Source organism: Macaca fascicularis, chromosome 14, assembly GCF_037993035.2.
Source record: "Macaca fascicularis isolate 582-1 chromosome 14, T2T-MFA8v1.1".
Lineage (NCBI taxonomy): Eukaryota > Metazoa > Chordata > Mammalia > Primates > Cercopithecidae > Macaca > Macaca fascicularis.
The window spans coordinates 91,803,381-91,822,757 of record NC_088388.1 but is presented as its reverse complement, the minus strand read 5'-3'; the positions used below and the strand labels follow the sequence as shown (position 1 = coordinate 91,822,757).

The 19,377-nt window shown below is 39.7% G+C and overlaps 1 protein-coding gene and 1 pseudogene across 9 annotated transcripts in view; one reads left to right on the top strand and one right to left on the bottom strand.

The window, feature by feature from the left end:
• The window catches only part of FAT3 (FAT atypical cadherin 3), a 687,971-nt gene that overhangs the window by 146,162 nt on the left and 522,432 nt on the right, over nucleotides 1–19,377 (bottom strand). The window lies entirely within an intron of this gene.
• Nucleotides 18,780–18,864, top strand: LOC123568972 (small nucleolar RNA U13; annotated as a pseudogene).

Genomic DNA, 19,377 nt, shown 5'->3' with positions numbered 1-19,377 from the left:
AAGAAAGAAAAAGAGGAAAACAGGATTAAAGAGTCATATGGTTTGGCTGTATCCCCACCCAAATCTCACCTTGAATTGTAATAATTCCCACATGCCAAGGGTGGGGCCAGGTGGAGGTAACTGAATCATGAGGGTGGTTTTCCCATGCTGTTCTCCTGGTAGTGAATAAGTCTTACGGGCTCTGATGGTTTTATAAATGGAAGCTCCCCTGCACAAGCCTCTAGCCTGCTGCCATGGAAGACATGGATTTGCTCCTCATTCACCTTCCACCATGATTGTGAGGCTGCCCCAGCCATATGGAACTGTGAGTCCATTAAACCTCTTTCTGTTATAAATTACCCAGCCTTGGATATGTCTTTATTAGCAGCATGAGAACAGACTAATACAATAAATTGATGCCAGGTAGTGGGACGCTGCTGTAAGGACACCAAAAAATGTGGAAGCGATTTTGGAACTCAGTAACAGGAAAAGGTTAGAACAGTTTGGAGGGCTCAGAAGAAGAGAGAAAAATGTGGGAAAGTTTGGAACTTCCTAGAGACTTGTTGAATGACTTTGACCAAAATGCTGATAGTGATATGGACAATAAAGTCCAGACTGAGGTGGTCTCAGATGGAGATGAGGGACTTGTTGGGAACTGGAATAAAAGTCACTCTTGCTACGCAAAGAGACTGGTGGCATTTTGCCCCTGCCCTAGATGTCTGTGGAACTTTGACCTTGAGAGAGGTGATTTAGGGTATCTGGAAGAAGACATTTCTAAGCAGCAAAACATTCCAGAGGAAGCAGAGCATAAATGTTTAGAAAATTTGCACCTAACAATGCGATAGAAAAGAAAAACCCAATTTTGTGGGAGAAATTCAAGCGGGTGCAGAAATTTGCACAAGTAATTAGGAGCCAAATGTTAATCACTAAGACAATGGGAAAATGCCTCCAGGGCATGTCAGAGGCCTTCAAAGCAGCCCCTCCCATCACAGGCTTCCTGGAGGCCTAGGAAGCAAAAATGGTTTTGTGGGCTGGGCCCAGGGTCCCTCTGGTCTGTGTAGCCTCAGGACATGGTGCCCTGCCTCCCAGCTGCCTCGGGCCAACATACAGCTCAGGCCATCGCTTCAGAGGGTGCAAGCCTCAAGCATTGGCAGCTTATATGTGGTGCTGGGCCTGTGGATGCACAGAAGTCAAGAACTGAGGTTTGGAATCCTCCGCCTAGATTTCAGAGGATGTATGGAAATGCCTGGATGTCCAGGCATTTCTGGTCAACACATAGGTAGTAGATTAGTAGCTGATCTACTATGGATCTAGCTAGAGCAGTTCAGAAGGAAAATGTGGGGTTGGAGCCCCTACACAGACTACCCACTGGGGCACTGCCTAGTGGAACTGTGAGAAGAGGGCCACCGTACTCCAAACCCCAGAATGGTAGATCCACCAACAGCTTGCACTGTGCACCTGGAAAAGCTGCAGACACAATGTCAGCCCATGAAAGCAGCCAGATGGGAGGCTGTACCCTGCAAAACCACAGGAGTTGGAGCTACCCAAGGCCATGGGAGCCCACCTCTTGTATCAGCATGACCTGGATGTGGGACATGGAGTCAAAGAAGATCATTCTGGAACTTTAAGGTTTAATGACTGCCCTATTGGATTTTGGACTTGCATGCGGCCCGTAGCCCCTATGTTTTGGCCAATTTTTCCCATTTGGAATGGGTATATTTACCCAATACCTGTACCCCTATTGTATCTGGGAAGTAACTAACTTGCTTTTGATTTTACAGGCTCATAGGTGAAGGGACTTGCCTTGTCTCAGATGAGACTTTGGACTGTGGACTTTTGAGTTAATTCTGAAATGAATTAAGATTTTGGGGGACTGTCAGGAATGCACGACTGGTTTTGAAATGTAGGGACATGAGATTTGGGAGGAGCCAGGGGCACAATAATATGATTTCGCTATATCCCCACCCAGATCTCACCTTGAATTGTAATAATCCCTGCGTGTCAAGGGTGGGACCAGGTGGAGATAACTGAATCACGGGTGCGGTTTCCCCCATATTGTTCTCTTGGTAGTGAATAAGTTTCATGGGATCTGATGGTTTTATAAATGAGAGTTTTCCTGCACAAGCCTCTAGCCTGCTGCTATGTAAGACATGGCTTTGCTCCTCATTTGCCTTCCACCATGATTGTGAGACCTCCCCAGCCATGTGGAACTGTGAGTTAATTAAACTTCTTTCCTTTGTAAATTACCGAGTTTCAGTTACATCTTTATTAGCAGCATGAGAACAGACTAATACAAGGAGTTTTCTCTGAACTGCTTTTAATAACTTACATTTTGCCTAAAAAGTTGTGCTTTTAGGAAAGAATACAATTTGAAAATGCTCACACTGAAAATGCTCTGCTCCATGGAACCAAGGGAACCCAGGCCTTGGGGCCAGTGGATCACGTTACTCATTTTGGTGAGCCTTCTCTTTGTCCAAAGACATTGCATTATTGGGAAGCACCAGGAGAAAGCTCATAGTCCATCCTTTCCATGGTCTGTCTTTGGCAGGGCACTGATTCCTACAAGTGTGTGAGCCACTCCAGGGCCTACCACAGGACTACACATAGTTGGTTCCCAACAAATATTTGTTGGTTGAATGCATGCATTCATGAACCTTGCATTTCAGGACAATGAAGGTATCTTTTCTTCCCTGTGTTTAGACCCAACAACTGCTAAATGGCAACTTTTTTAGAAAGATTCTTGACCAATTCATTTTGGCAGCAGCTGCTATTACAGCTTCGTCCAAATCTTTTATTTGCATTTCAGGAAATAAAGTATTTCCCAGCCTGACATCTCTTAAAGCTTTTTTTTTTTTTTCTTTTTTCTTTTTCCCTGCAGAGAGGTATGCATCAGCTACTAATCTCAGCATATTTCCATTTCCTTCCAGGCTCATCTGCTCATCATTTTCTATTCATAAAACTTGCTTGATTCTAATCTTTCCTATCAGCAGGAACTAAACACCTCCTCAAAGTTTCTTTAGCACAATGGTGATTACCACCCATGTGCTCACTCCCCTTTTCAAACAGATGGGTCCAATCTATGTGCTCACATGTGGGCCGTTAAGAAACTTCTGCCATGAACCAAGATGTGACATCATATTAGCCGCAGGTCTAAATCCCTCTGCACTATTTCACAACTCCCTTGACATCAAGGCCTTAGTCGATATACTATTCCACATTCTCCTCTCCATGAAACAGAATCCACCAGATATAAATTACAACAGAAAGTATATATTGGTAGCTTCCCTTCTATTTCATAGTGCTGGACTTCATGCTTTAAGTTACTTTTGTCTTGGCAGATTCTCATGCTTTAGCTCCATTGATGATGCTATTTGGATTTAAGCACTAACTCTTCCACCAGGCACCAGATTTTTGGCTTTTCTTTCCACAGTAAAGGCTTAATGCAAAAATAAGGACACGGCTCTAATTACTAGCTGAGCAAACACTGCTTTCTCCTCTCAGCAATTCAACAGGGATTTCCAGGCGATTTAGCAGGTAATTTAACACCTTGCCTACCTAAATATATGAATTTTAAATAGATCAACTTACAGAAATTAGGCTCATGTGTATGTATAATATAGACTAAGGTAGAGATCACCAACTGGTGGCCCAGAGATATGCTTTCTTTTTTTGGCCCATACAGTGTATTGTAAAAATTTCTGCCAACATTTAAAATGAGAGAGATTTCATATAAAAATTCAAATTCCTAGCTTCTCCTAAAAAATAAAAAAAAATACTGGCCCACCAGTCTCTATTGTGTGCCTACACTACCACAATGTCAGTTATCATTCATCATCACGGTTGTGCAGAAGCTTTTCTTAGAATAGAAAAGTACTTCTCACTACTCATGTTCCTATAAAAAATGGTTATAAAATATAAATGGGGAACACTGCATATTTAGACAAATGAAGAGAGTATATTTCTTACTGTAAATGAAAAACATTTAATATGTAAATGGCCTGCTACAGATATCACTCATTTATGATGCTTCTGTGGGCATTTGCGTTTGTAACCCTTGGTTCGAGGTCTTGATAACAATCTCTCTGCAATGACAGTATGTACACTTTAATGTATGGTAAAGATAAAACTGTAACTCTTGGAAGAGACCATTCAGAGCAGCAGAGTTGCACATTCATCATTCCTTCTCTAGGTATTATGATTTCAGATACTATAGTTTTAGAAGAATCAAAAGAAATTAGAATAAAAAATTAAGACATCTTTATCTATATCATAGTTTAGAACAGAAATATGAGTCATCTTGGACAATTCTCTTGTTCCTCCCAACATCTCATCAGTCATTGACTAGGGCCATAGCTGGCTGTGAATTAGATATTGGCAGTCTCTTAGTCGCTTTCTATTGCTTATAACATAATAGCTGAAACTGGGCAATTTATAAAGAAAGGAAACTCATTTCTTACAGTTAGAGAGGCTGAGAAGTCCAAGGTTGAAGGATGCATCTGGTAGGAGTCTTCTTCCTGGTGGGGACTCTGGAGAGTCATGAGGCGGTGCAGGGCATCACACAGGAAGGGGGCTGAATGTACTAACTTGCTAGCTCAGGTCTCTCTTCCTCTTATAAAGCCCCCAGTTCCCCTGTTATGTAAACCCATTACTCTACTAACCCAATAAATGCATTCATAGCAGAGCCCTCATGATCCAATCATCTCTTCAAGGTCCTGTCACCCAATACTGCCACATTGGGGATTAAACTTCAACATGAGTTTGGAAGGAAGCAAATATTCAAGTCATAGCAAGCTGCCCTTCTCAGGGCACATGTGGCCCTGTGCCTGGATGCACAGCTTGGCAACAATGAACGTGGGCTGGATTCAGTGCCCTGGGGCCCACTTGGCCAGGTGTCCCTGCATAGGGCACAACCTACACAATATAACAATGCCCCTAAAGTGCTACTTCTTAAATGTCAGTTATATTTCTTGACACCTTCTCTACCATTGGTGTCAAGCTCTCATCATCTCCTTCCTAAACCACTGCATCTGTCTTCAAGTTGGTCTCCCTGACTCCAATATTGCCTCACCCAATGCCATTCTCTAGAAGACTGAAATTCTAAGCATATCAACTCCTGCTGAAAGGTCTTTACTGGCTCCTTATTGCTTACAGCAGATTTCATAAATGGTGTCATGGAGAACACCAAGCCTACAAGGTGCTCCCCTTAAAAGAGTGGCCGATCCTAGAAGTTTGAAGGACATTATAAACCCCTCTTGGAGCTTTACAATGTGCATGACTGGAGTAAAGACCAAGGGAGTCTAAGCAAAAGAAACTGCTTAACCATTTAAACCAGTGTTTCTGAAACATATCTGATGGCAGAATTCTGAGTGGTGTAGGTCTGATAGTTCAAGGAACATACTTTAAGAAGTGCTTAATTACAGGATTAAGTCCATACTCTTCAGTATTAATATACAAGATCCTGTAGTATTGATACCATCTATCCACTGTGCTGTTCTTAGCCTCCAGTGTCTATCCCCCCTACACCTAGAGTTTTAATCACACAATCAGATCAATTAATTCAACATAAATTTACTGTGCCTGCAATGTGCAGTGTTTTAGATGCTGGGTGTCTTAGTCTGATTTGTGTTGCTGTAACAGAATATCTGAGACTAGGAAATTGATAAACAATAGAAGTTTATTTCGCTCACAGTTCTGGAGCCTGGGAAGTCCAACATAAAGGTGCCATCAAGTGGCCAGGACCTTCTTGCTGCATCATTTCATGGCGGAAGGTGGAAGGGCAAGAGCAAGAGAGGAAGAAGGCATAGCTTATCCTTTTTATCCAGAACCCACTCCTGAGATAAGAGCTTCAATCCATCCATGGAGGCACAGCCCTCTAACCTAATCACCTCTTAAAAGTTCTACCTCTTGACATGGTTGCATTGTGGATTGTTTCCAACACATAAACTTTCGGGGACACATCCAAACCACAGCACTAGGTAAACAGTGGTAAAGCAATATGGGCTCCTTTCCCTCAGGGAGCTCACAGTCCATTTGTTCTCCCAACATGGAGCACGTACCTCCAAGGCCCTTGCTGCTTTGATTGGGGTTCCCATTGCATGGAATCTCCCTTACTCCCTATTCTTGTAGTTCTTACAAAATCCTCTGAGGCCTGCTGTACTGTCTGTCCCTTTATGATGCCTTCTCAGAGACCACATTCAGATAGAATTACTCCTCTGTATGTTTCACTTGACTTTGTTCAGATGCTAACATGTCCCCAATTCCATATCTAATTGTTACATATCTGTCTTCTTTCACACCCCTGCCTTCAGTTAGCTTGGAAACTCTCTGGGGGATAAGACAATGCCATATCATCCATTGTACTGGCAGCATCCAGCACATGTCCTGATACATAACAGATGCCGAACTAATATCAGTTCCTTTTGGTTTTCATAAGAGGCATCAGGAACAAGGCCTTGCACTGGTGAAGAAATTATCCTGTTTTGTTTTCTCACTTCTAATAGCATGTTATTTTAATTTTGAGTTGGATCTTTGATTGTTAATAAATTAGGTAGATATCCTGTTGGTTGGAAACAAACATTATTCATTATCCTATTAACAGAGCTATTAAAAACCCTGTGTACTCTTGTATTCATCACACGACAGGTAGTATTTGTTCTTTACACATAATAAAATTCAAGTCTGTGGGGAAATGGGTCTCAGGATACAGCTACTAAAATAGAAAGATGGTTCATCTTGGATAAAGTATTTTAATTACTTCCACAAGATGAAAGGGAGTACATGTAAATATTAAATAAAGATCAACTCAGTAGACTTAAATAGATTCAAACAGATAAATTCAAGGTGAATACTGTAATTAATAACTAATATTTAGGAAGTATTGTCATGTATGTGTATTCAGCACATTTATTATACATATATTTATAGTCACCAGTTCTTGCTTTCCAGGAGAATGTGAGACACACATATTTAGTCCCAGGTCTAAATGAAGTTCCTCTTCTGTATTCCTTCAGAATTTACGCTCATTTCCATCAAATCACCTATGTGCCTGTATTTTAACCATTCTGTCTGTCTCTCCAAAAAGTATGTATGTGGCCAGGTATGGTAGTTCATGCCTGTAACCCCAGCAATTTGTGAGGCGGTGGTAGGAGGACTGCCTGAACCCAGGAGTTCAAGATCAGCTTGGGTAAAATGGTGAGAGTTCGTCTCTACGAAAATTTAAAAATTAACCAGACATGGTGGTGTACACCTCTGGTCCCAGTTACTAGGGAGGCTAAGGTGGAAGGATTGCTTGAGCACTGGAGGTACAGGGTGCAGTGGGCCATGATATGTGCCACTGCACTCCAGCCTGGGTGACAGAGTGAGACTGTCTCAAAATATATATATCTCTCTCTGAGTTCTCTGAGGGCAGACGTTGTGTCTTTCATTTTTCTATTCCTGGTGCCTAGGGCAGGATAAGTAAAGGAAATATATGGAAGAGGTAAATTGCCAAAGACAGAAAAACTCAGACATGAAAAATATTAGCAGAGAAATAACTCAATGTATCCAGAAAGTGAAACCAATCACAAATATAAAATATAAAACTGACCAATCAAATGAAAAGTCTGGAAATGTCACTCCTGTAGTAAAGAGTGTTTAAATAAAATCACATGGGTGTTCTAATATCTCTTTCATTATAAATTCTTGAAAATTTGAAATGCTTTTTAAGCACTTACATGATTTTTAAAATCCACTTTCCCTGAGATAAGGGGAAAAAGCAATTATCTTTTGACCATGAAATCACATGGATTCAGAAATCCAATAATTTAAGAGAATTAATACTCTCCTAAAATAATAATTTTTTTTAAAGCCTAAAACTTCCACTCCACTCCCAGTTAACATTCATCTGCTTAACTTCCATTTAAAGACTCCAATCATTCTTCACTTTTGCTTTTCAACAGGGGACGCAGAGAGCTAAGGAAGAATGTTCTCATCATTCCGCCCCAGGCAGCCCCTATCATGAGGTCTAAGTAACGTGAAAAAAGTGGCTGGTGAACTTTCTGCAGATGTCAAAAGCCAAATAGATTAAATGTGTTAAATAATGAAAGATAAAGGAGAGTCACACTGCCTCCGGAGTCAATGAAAAATGTATCACTCAGTTGTGTATCTGTAAATTCTAGAAATAGTCTTTTTGCCCAGCCAAAAACATTGAAAACGTATTTCAAAAGAAAGACTTTCAATAAGTACTCAGCTGTTTTGCTGAGTGAAAGTAGAATACAAGTAGTTTTTACAGATGATGATTTATAATCTTGGACATTACTCTCAGAGTATTATTATCATGATCAAAGTTAACTCCCTACTAGAAGCTAAATTAATTCAGGCTGGAGTCATCCTTGTGCTTAATGGATATATCCTCACCATTCATTTAGTGGAGCGGGGCATGACATTGCCAAGATAGTTGTACTTTCTCCCAAAACTTTCTCAGAAGATCAGGCCCACGAGTACCTATGTGTGAAAGGTCTTGAGATTTCTGGTGGACAGCACTGGAGAAAAGTGAGCAATGAATAATGAATGTCTCTTTGTAAGAACTTTATTTAGTTGGGAGCCAAAGCTGTTTCTATTTTATGGCAAAAGCATTTTGGGAGAAATATTCCCAAACCATGTTTCAGAGTATGTGAAAGGCAGCAGAGATTGCCAAGCATGTGTGCAGTTTAACACCACAGTGCACACTCACGGAAGGTTATTTGCTCCAACTGTCCTGAAAAATCTCATTCTACACTTAACATGTAACTTTGTGAATAAACACCTTTCTTTTCCTTCTGGTTTTGTCAAAAGAGTATGTCAGGGATTCTAATATCCAGCCAAACTAGGAAGAAATAATTCACCGAAATATATAGAGAATGTTCTGGGAAGTCTTGCCATATAACAGTAAGAGGAATCAGTTTATGAAACTTCCAAACTGATTAGATTTTTGCTACATTAAAAATTCCATCGGAAAGCTTACAATAAAAATGATTCTTGAATAGGCTTTAAGGCAATAGGGATATCTATTGATCATAAAGAGTTATCTGTTTGCATGCTTCAATGGATAAGATCATTACCATAACATGCAGGCTCACAGTCTTCCCTGGAAATCTCCAGAAATTACAAAAAACAAAAAGATTGCATGAGGTATCAGGTCATTGCATCACCAGCAGCTGAAGGCTACTTGGCAAAGATGTATGGCTGTTGTCCAAGTTCTGCTCCCTTTGGTTTTGCAATCAGATAATCAGAGTCCTAAGACATATCACTGCAATCCAGGAAAGGCTTAGTGTGAGACCCATCTGTCCTCTTATGCCTCTTATGTAGCTTCGCCTTAGACAGACTTAGGATCCCTAGGTTGGCCCAGTTCTCAGTGCTCTATCTTGGTGCTTTTGAGTTTGTGGGTCTGCTGCCAGGGTAATTTATTATTGAAAGCTATAGAATGACAGGGACTCATCATGTTGTGAGTCTTCAGTCACGACAATAATATTGAGGCCCCTTTGTTCATACTACTTCCAAGCACTTTAGTATCTGTGATCACATTTGATTTTCCCAACAACTTGACTAGGAAAGTTGGTTAAGCAATATTAACCCCACTTGATAACGGATGAAAAATCCAGCAAGATCAAAAGCTTTGCCCAGAGTCACTCAGTTCATAGGTGACAGCATAGCGATACAAGATTCAACATGTTGTGAAATCCAGGTGGATAACACAACAAAATGGACATACACTTCCAGGAAAAAATAACTAAACATAATTGTTGCATAAGTGGGGAAGTAGCATGTCTTCATCAAAGACTTGTATTGTTTATATCAGAGTACTCTGAATTCACTATTTCTGATCTGTACTATGTATTATGTGTTCAGTAATCACTCCTTGAGGACCCGCAATGTAAAAGCACTGTGGGAGAGAGATGATGATGAACAAAAACATGGTCCTTGCCCCACAGGAGCTTCCCATCTGGAGGAGATGACAGCCATGATTACAAATCACAAAGGGATGCAGAAGTGAGACAAAGCTCTGTATGCAGACTGTGTGCAAAAGTAGTCAGGCTAAAAATTCCCAATGGGATCATCAATGCTTTGGTACCATTTTAAATGTTACTCTAGTATCTTGGGGAACCTGGTGTTTTAAATAAATGCCCTTTACTTTTGGGGAATTAAACATCCCCACAGTAAAAATCTGTATTATTGAGTTCTCTTCTCATAAGGTGATTACGGAATTCTTCCTCATAAAATTGGATGTTTTAAATCTATCTGGAGTGATGATATATTTATTATTTCAGAGGGCTTCCTAGAGGATTTCTCAATGTCCTGCTTAACCTTAAGACCCTTACTTCTCACGAAATGCTATAGAAGAAAAGATCACAGGTTTTACACATCTTTTTGAAATGTAAGAAGTAAAAGTTTATAAGGTTTATAGGAGAGTAAGTTTATTTGTCCAAATTCTCCCTACCACTCTGATGCCCTGTCTCAATGTGAACAATGAAAAATCAGTAGCTCTATTTGTTTCTGGTATCTTTTTTGAAACAAGCAGGGAGCCAGATTCTGTGAGGCCTGATTCCAAGGATGGCAGGGAGGAGGAATGAGGTTTCTTGATAACACGGTTACACAACTGAACAATTCTTGACACTGTATGGCTCCTGGGATCCATTATGTGAGTAATACGTTTTCTGAACTAAAACAAAGTTCATTCTTCCCAAATTACAGTAATTAATTCCACTGAATTAAAAAAAAAACTAACTGAAATACATGGAAAATTCTGACTGCTTATTTTTAGTAATTATATGTAAAAATTAAACAAGGTTGATTCTTATCTAATGACTATGTCATCAATTTTTGTAATCCACATGACTTTATTGTGTGTTTCTTTATGAATATTCTCTCTCTCTCTCTCTCTTTCTCTCTCACACACACACACAAACACACACACACATACACATACACAGTGATGTGTATATATACACACACCATTTAACTGTGGTTTAGGAAGATGCTCTGGGTGAGATTTTTAACCTGTCTTTGAATTGCTGTAGATAGGGATTAGGATCCAATTACTTGCATCTGACACTGCCACTTTATAATAGAACAAAATTCTCCTTGCTATTCCTTAGATTTTAAGCACCATGGCTACCCACAGAGTCCCTGATCATAAGGAAAGGACCCCAGATGAATGGAAATCAAAGACAAAAATCAAGGGCTGGTATATCCTCCGTTACACAGTGTAATCAGCAGACCAGGCAGATTACTTGAAATTCCAATTTCTTTCCCCTCTGCTGAGAGTACACTTCATCTTCTGCTTCTCCAAACATTTTGAATTGTGACTGAGGATTCTGTGAGATATTACTGTTTCAGTCTTCTGAAAGTTGCAATTAAATACACTCTAAATAGATGTCACCTTGCCACCTTTTTGGAAAGGTATAAGAGAAAAAAAATTAGCCATCAAAGGAAAATAATTCATAGTTAAGGCTCTTACTTCTCCCTTAACCACATTCCGTTGTGTCTTCATGGCAACAAATGTCTGTAATCAGACTCTGGTTCCAGCTTTTTAAAGACATCAGTGAGATGGGAAGGGGTGGGAGGATCATATCTCTTTTTACAAATGTAAAAGGAAAAAATAAAAGACCACCCTAGAAGTAAATGAATTTGCACCTGGGAGATCTTTTAAATAAATGAATCAAATTCTCACTTTATTGCCCATATACTAGGAATCTTTCCTTTTCAAAAGAGTATAGGTGTTGCTTATATTTATGACTTTCTTCCTAAAGATGAAATTTCTACAGTATCAGTGGCTAAATGAAGCCTGAGAACTTCCTGGAGAAATGGAAAGGACAATGCTAATGGCCTGGGGTTCACAGAGAAGGTACAGATCCCTTACAACCAATTTATTTTCCTAGCAGTCATGTGTGGGTCTGATCAGACACCTCAAGGGTCAATTGCCATTACTTTTATTTTTCATTACTTAACAATTCTGTCCCCAAATGTCATTCTTCTACTCAACTTCATTCTTTTGCAGTATAATTAGGTTCTACTGAATCAATGGAAATCATTTTCATGGTTATCTGAACATGGTTAGCGGTCTGAGGTAAGGAATTATGGCTTGCTCTGCACAGGTGCACATTTGGGCTTGGTGAGCATCTTGGAAAGCTGGGGTCAGGAATGTCATTATCCTCATCATTTCCCAAAGCTGGTAGGCTGTGGCTTACCTGAACTTGAACCCTCTGCTGGTGACTCTCAAATGGCAGCTCCAGATATAAAATGTCTGGGTCAGCACAACAGTTTGGTTGCCAATAATGAGACTTCTCTATGATCTGAAAGAGTAACTCAGCTCCCAACTAGGAACTGTGCAGAAGCTCAAGAAGGATCAGACAATGCCTTCAAAGAGCCGTCTTCACAAGAGTGGAGAGTAAGAGAAAAACATTGCTTCTGGATCAGACAGGTTTGCCATTGCTTCTGAGCTGTACAACCTTGGGCAAATATAAATTATGTCTCAATATCCATATTTGTTACATGGGAATAGTAATATCTACCTCACAGAGCTTTTACTAGAATTAAATGAAATAACATGTTAATTATTCCACAAACATCTATAGAGAACCCATTACTTTCCAGATACTAGGTTAAGCACTAGAGGTACAAACATAAATGACCCTCCACCTCTGTCTTCTAAGGGCTTTGAATCTAGTATGTAATAGTCCAACACAGTGCTTTACGTATCGCCAAAGTAGGTTTTAAATGCAGGTTTATGGTTTTACTAAATCATCGTAAATAAATTTTTCTTTAAAATTGTTAACATGCTCATGGAAATAGAGCACTAACTGCTGTCATTAATTTCTATCTATCTATCTATCTATCTATCTATCTATCTATCTATCTATGCTCATCCATCCATCCTTCTAGTCATTCATTTGTGAATAGTTTGTATCTATCAGCTTAACACATTTACAGCTGGATTGAACAAAGAATTTAGTATTCAGTAGACATCTGGAATGACTAAAGATTTGAGAGCAAAAGCTGTATAAGTAATGATTTTTATGACACTAGCCTCATGGAATGGTCTTAATGCAAATGACATTGTCCGAAGACAGTGAGCGCCTCTTCCAGGAAAGACCCTTATGTGAACTGCCATGATTATTCTCTGAAAACTCCAATTCAGTATTGCAATCATGAAAATGGCTATGATTAGCCCCCTAGTGACCTAAGAGTGTTAATGCTACTTCCCAAAGTGTCAAGCAAACAATCAAGAAGAGCATTGGTGCTGGAAAAATCAGGCTTGTCATTCAGCACAAGGTGGTTTCAGATATGCATGCCCTAAGTCAGACAAGACATGCTCAAACTCCACTGGGAGTTCCTGCTGGGAGGTGTTCTAGAATCCTCTTTGCCTGTTTATTATCACATTTAATTAGCCACCAAATTCTGTTAATTCTACCACCTAGATCTATCTAAAATCTATGGTCTCTTCTCCATCTCCTACCTTAGTTCAGATTCCCATTCATTCTTACCTAGATCTGAGCTATAGCCTCCTGACCGGTCTCCTTTTATCTGATCTTCCTCTATCCATAAGCCATGCTCCTTTTTGCAGGCTCAGGGATCATTTTTTAAAGCAAATATGATAATTTGTTTGTCAATATTTTCGGTATGATCTCCCAGCAAACACGCACACTGTGCCTACTCTTCCTGTCTCTGTAGTTTTGTTACACACACACCTTGTTCCTTCTCTCTGAAATATATACATTGTTCCTGTTTCTTCCTGACTACCTGGCAAATGTCTACTTTTCTTTTTCTTCATTTTTGAGTACTTACAGTGTTCCAAGCAAATAAGAGCATTGCTTTTTTAAAAAAAATTAATTGACTTTATTTTCTAGTACATTATTATTACAATAAACAAGCAACATTATTTCATTTAACTTCCAGAGTAAATGTTACTTAGACTTTAGGGTTCAGTTAAAATGCCATTATATTGTGATTTTTAAAAATCCTACTGCCCTGAATAAGGTCAGCCTCTGCTTCTTCTAGTGCTTACCAGCCTTTGGAACAGACGTCTATGTAATCCCTTCTCTACACATCTTGTGCTTGTTTGCTGGACTTGCAACAAAAAGAACTTGCTGTATTCTTAGTATCTAAGCCAGTGCTGGATACACATTACTAACTCAAACATGTGGCATCCCACTGACACAGGTGACACAAACTGAACCACAGCTTGCTTCTCTCTCCCTTCCAGAGATAATCCTTTTTCCAGAAGAAGCAGGTAGACTCCCATACTCAGGATCTGGTTATTAAGAATTCTTACCATAATTAAAGCAGTAATGTACTCCTCTGTATTAAAACATCAGATACTCAGAGAGTGCTTTGGAAGCTGGAAAACCTCATGTAACTTCCAAAGGTGCCGATTTATCACAAGAGAGTTATTGGGGACCCAGAACTTCCTGGCATATTAGGTAGTAGCACATATTAAACAGATGCTTTGCAGCAAAGGAAAGTATACTTAAAAGCACTGCTCTGTTAATTGAATATCAGACTAAAGCTCCTAATTAACATTAGAAAACCTTCAAAAATGGACATAAAGAATATCAAGAAGCATTTATATACCCCCAAACAATCATCTCTATTGTGAGGATTCCCAAATCTGTACCTACAGCTTCAGTTTCCTGCACAAGATTTCATCCCATATATCTAAGGTCTCAATAGGAAGTTTCACTTTTTTGCCTCTCTTGCATTTAAAACATAACGTGCCAAACTCAACTCATATCTTCTCTCTCAAGTCACATTGGCCTTTCAACCCAGGGACCACCATGCTTTCATTTACTTAAGCTTATAGCGCTGTGGGCTCGACCCTCTCTGTCTCATACTGATGATTCTTCTCAGAAGACTGCTGTCCATCTCTTCACGTACGTTTCAATTGCTCTCCCCTAGACCTGGACCCTACAATTTGATAACTAAGTCACAATATCATATCTGGTATTCAAGCCTCAAGTCTTTTCCTCATTTAGGACATTGTACACATGGTGCTAAAACAATGTATCATTTTGTAGATAAACGACCACCAAGACTACCAAATTCTATCACAGCCTTGCCTCATATTATACCTATTCAAATTAATTTCCTAAATTTTCATGTACAAGTCTTTGGCTAGTAACACCAGAATGTGCCCAGTTCACTTGAGTCTTCCCCCAAACCTTCCAGAATGTAGACTTGTTTTACTCATGTGTTAGATGGTTACTGATCTTGTTTCTTCCAGTGGCTTCCAGTTGGATTTACACTCTCTAACAAGGCACACATAGCCTGCTGACATCCAGCCTTGTGCCTCAGTCTTTGCTAGCCTTGTGTCCCACTGTCCCTGTCTCCCCTACTCCACATCTTCCCTCCTCTCTAGGCTCTAGTCAGCTACTTACCCCTCAGCAAGCCTGCGTTCTTACGTCTGGAATACCCTGTGTGGTGAAGTTTTTTCCTGGGTCTAACTTCCAATGTTTTTTAACATCAAACTCAGTGGTTATCCCACAGGGAAGTGGTCCTTCATGACTTTTCCACCGTCCAAGTCAAGCACTCCTGCTCTGTGATCTCTCCCAAAGCACTTATCAAACTGTCCCTTGGAAGACAGGGGTGGAGGGGTCATTTGTGTTTGTATCCCCAGTGCTTAACCTCTAGGGCTTAATCCAGTATCTGGAAAGTAATGGGTTCTCTATAAATGTTTGTTGAATAATTAACATGTTATTTCATGTAATTTTAGTAAAATCTCTGCGAGGCAGATATTGCTATTCCCATGTAACAAATATGGACATTGAGACATAATTGAAATTTGCCCAAGGGTTGTACAGCTCAGAAGCAATGGAGAAACCAGGATTCTCATGGCAAACCCATCTGATCCAAAAGCAATGTTTTTCTCTTATTCTCTACTGTTGTGATGATGGCTTGACGGTATAAGCAATATCTTAAATTTATCTTTGTGTCCCTAGCCACAGAGCAGGCATTCAAAATATGCTTACAGGATTAATGAGTAGGTGAGTGAGTGAGTAATGGATGGAAAAAATTCCTGTTCAAACCTCATCCTACTTCCAGGGGCACTGATTGTTATTTTGCTTCTAGAAGCTTCTCCTCTATGTCTCAAATTTTATTATTTTATTTTGATCTTTCTGTAAATAGATTCTAATAGCATTCAGTCACTCTCTGTATTATAATTAAATTACACATGTTTGCTTCCTCACTCCTTAAACCTTTCTGACAATGCTACCGGTACCTAGAATAATAAACAATTAGTAAATTGATATGAGTAAATTAGTAAATTAAATGAATACAAAAATATATCCCCTGATGGCAAAAATAAAACCAGTGCAAAAACCAAAACAGAAGTTAGAAGACAGAGTAAATCTGAGGAAGGTGACAGGAAACTATAGGCAATTGGAATTTATGATCTATAACTGAATATGAAACTCTGAACAATTAAAATCATTCATTCAACAAACATTTATTAAGCAATTTTTATGTATTGCCATTAGACTAGGTACTGGAATTATGGCACAATATAATTTATTAAGGAGACCAAAGCACCTCCCTTAAATTATTCAACAACAACAACAACAACAACAACAAACAAACTGTTGTATTACAAATATAAAGAGAGGATACAAATGAAGGCACAACCAACTGTGCCCTTGGCGGGTCTTCTGACTGCCCTAAGTTTTTTTTTCCCCCCAAGAGAATGAACTTAGCTAAGGCCTCACAGAAATCATTCAGCCACCAGAGAGTAAGACACTATCATTATCCTAGACTTGAGATGACATGAAAGCCATTTGCTATGCATAGGTCACCAAGAAAAAGTAAGAGTGGAACCTGGATCAGCTGAAAGATGCTGCCACTCCTTGTTTAAGTGCATGTTTTAATGTATCTCTGTGGTCTTCAGTGAGAGCTGAACATCTATAAGATGAAATTGAAAGATGGGTGCTGTAGATATAGGCCCGTATTTATCAACGAGGGCTGTATTGAATATTTGGGGTCATATAATTTTGTTGTGGGGGCTGTCCTGTAGGATGGCTGGCAGCATCCTTTTCTCTACCCACTAGGTGCCTGCTCTTTGCTGTTGTGACAACCAAAAACTGTCTCCAGGCATTTCCAGACGTCCCCTGGGGGTAAAACTGACACCAATAATGAACAAATGATCTATTCAAGGCTTCAAAAATATTTACAGGTTTGGGAGTAACTGGAAAGCAGAACATCAGTGAACTTCCTTACATACATTTACATATTCAACAGCAAAACGCCAAGTTTTAGAAGGAGGATTATAAAGAGTGTTGGACTGAAGGACATTCTAATGGCACCACAAATACTGTGAAATATTTTGCTTCAATAAAATGCAAGTTGGTGGGTGAGGGGGTGGGTGATAGGGAAGACAACTCAAAACCAAATCTGACTTAGCACCCAATTTCATAAAGAAGGATCAACTAACATGGAAAGAACCTGTTCTGCTCATTTTAAAGAAATTGCTTTAGTTCTTAGGCATAAGAAGACCTATGATAAAGGCAGGAAGATGAAAAAAATATTTTTAAGAACTACATGATTAAAAATAGTCTTTTTTGAGATTTGAATGGATTATTCTTAAGACATAAATGGGCATTTTTCAGAAATTCCTAGAAATAATGATTGTGGAACTAAGCAGAATTTTGACACATGTTAAAAAATACATTAATAAACAGGTTTGAAAACCTAGGAATCCCACCTGGAGACTGGGGTTGGATGAACAAAATTTTCCTCTAGCACAAATTCCAAAGCAGGCAAACATACATTTTATAAGGAGTATCATCAACTTCACAGTAACTTAAATTCTGTATAAACCACTAGACTTGGAGTTAAGATAAAAAGGACAATGGTCCTGTTCCTTTCCTTGCTACATCAGCCTTGGATTGGATCCCTCTAAAGCTCATGTCCTTACCTTCCAAATAGAAAAATAACGTCAACCTCATGGAGCTGTAAATGTGATAATGTACATAAAAGTAACTCTAAAACTCTAAAACTCAGAGTTTATATATCAAAATTTTGATATATTAATTTTTCTTTTTGAGACAGGATCTCACTCTATCTCTCAGACTGAAGTACAGTGGTGTCATCATGGCTCACGGCAGGCTCGAACTCCTGGGCTCAAGCGATCCTCCCCCATCAGCCTTCTGAGTAGCTAAGATTAAGGCATGAGCCACCACGACTGGCTAACTTTTAAAGGTTTTTGTAGAGATGGGGTCTCAGTAGGTTGCCAGGGCTGGTCTCCAGACCTCAAGTGATTCTCCCACCTCGGCCTCTGAGCATAGATTCTGAGCATGGAATTTACTAAGAATTCGAGAGTAGTCTTGTAGTCTCAAGAGTATTCAGATTAAATGGATGTTTAAAATTTTTTTTTTAATTGAATTTTGACTTAACTTTTTAAAGTAGTATGACCACCTGATCCTTCCATTCACTACCTACCATTATCACGTTACGGTTTCCTTTTTTAAAATTTCAGTCTGGGGGCCAGGTACAGTGGCTCACACCTATAATCCCAGCACTTTGGGAGGCCGAGGCCAGCGGATCATGAGGTCAGGAGATCGAGACCATCCTGGCTAACATGGTGAACCCCCATCTCTAAGAAATACAAAAAATTAGCCGAGCGTGGTGGCGGGCGCCTGTAGTCCCAGCTACTCGGGAGGCTGAGGCAGGAGAATGGCGTGAACCCAGGAGGCGGAGCTTGCAGTGAGCCAAGATCATGCCACTGCACTCCAGCCTGGGTGACAGAGCGAGACTCCATCTAAAAAAAAAAAAAAAAAAAAAAAATTCAGTCTAGCGTCCATTTGTAGTTATAAGTGTGATGACTGGGTTTTCACACATAGGAGAGATGTGTCTCCCTCAAATCTTATTACCCATCTGACATGAAAAAAATATTAATAAAATTTCAGTCTGTTTTCCTGCATGTAACCACAGCAATAATAACAATGACATTTATCGAGTGCTCTGCGTTTGTCAGCCAGTTTGTTTGCAAGCACACAACTGAGAAAGCAGCGCTGGCACCTTGTCCTCTACCAGGATGATCAAGTGCACCAGTAGCAGAGTCGGGAAAAAACAACTTTATATCTGGAAACAAACAAATAGAACAAATCACCCTACCTTCAGGACAAGCAAAGCTTTGGGCCCCTTTCTGTGAATTGTGATTCTCAACAGAAACAACGTAACCCCTGTGTAGTGAGCTGAATGATGACCCCAAAGATATCAAATCCTAATCGCTGGAACCTGTAAATCTCACCTAATTTGAAAAAGGGGTCTTTGCAAATGCGATTAAGTTAAGGATCTTGAGATGAGGAGATCATCCTGGATTAACCTGGTGGGCCATAGACGACATCACTAATGTCCTTGTAAAGGAGACACAGGGAGATGAGGTTACACTCG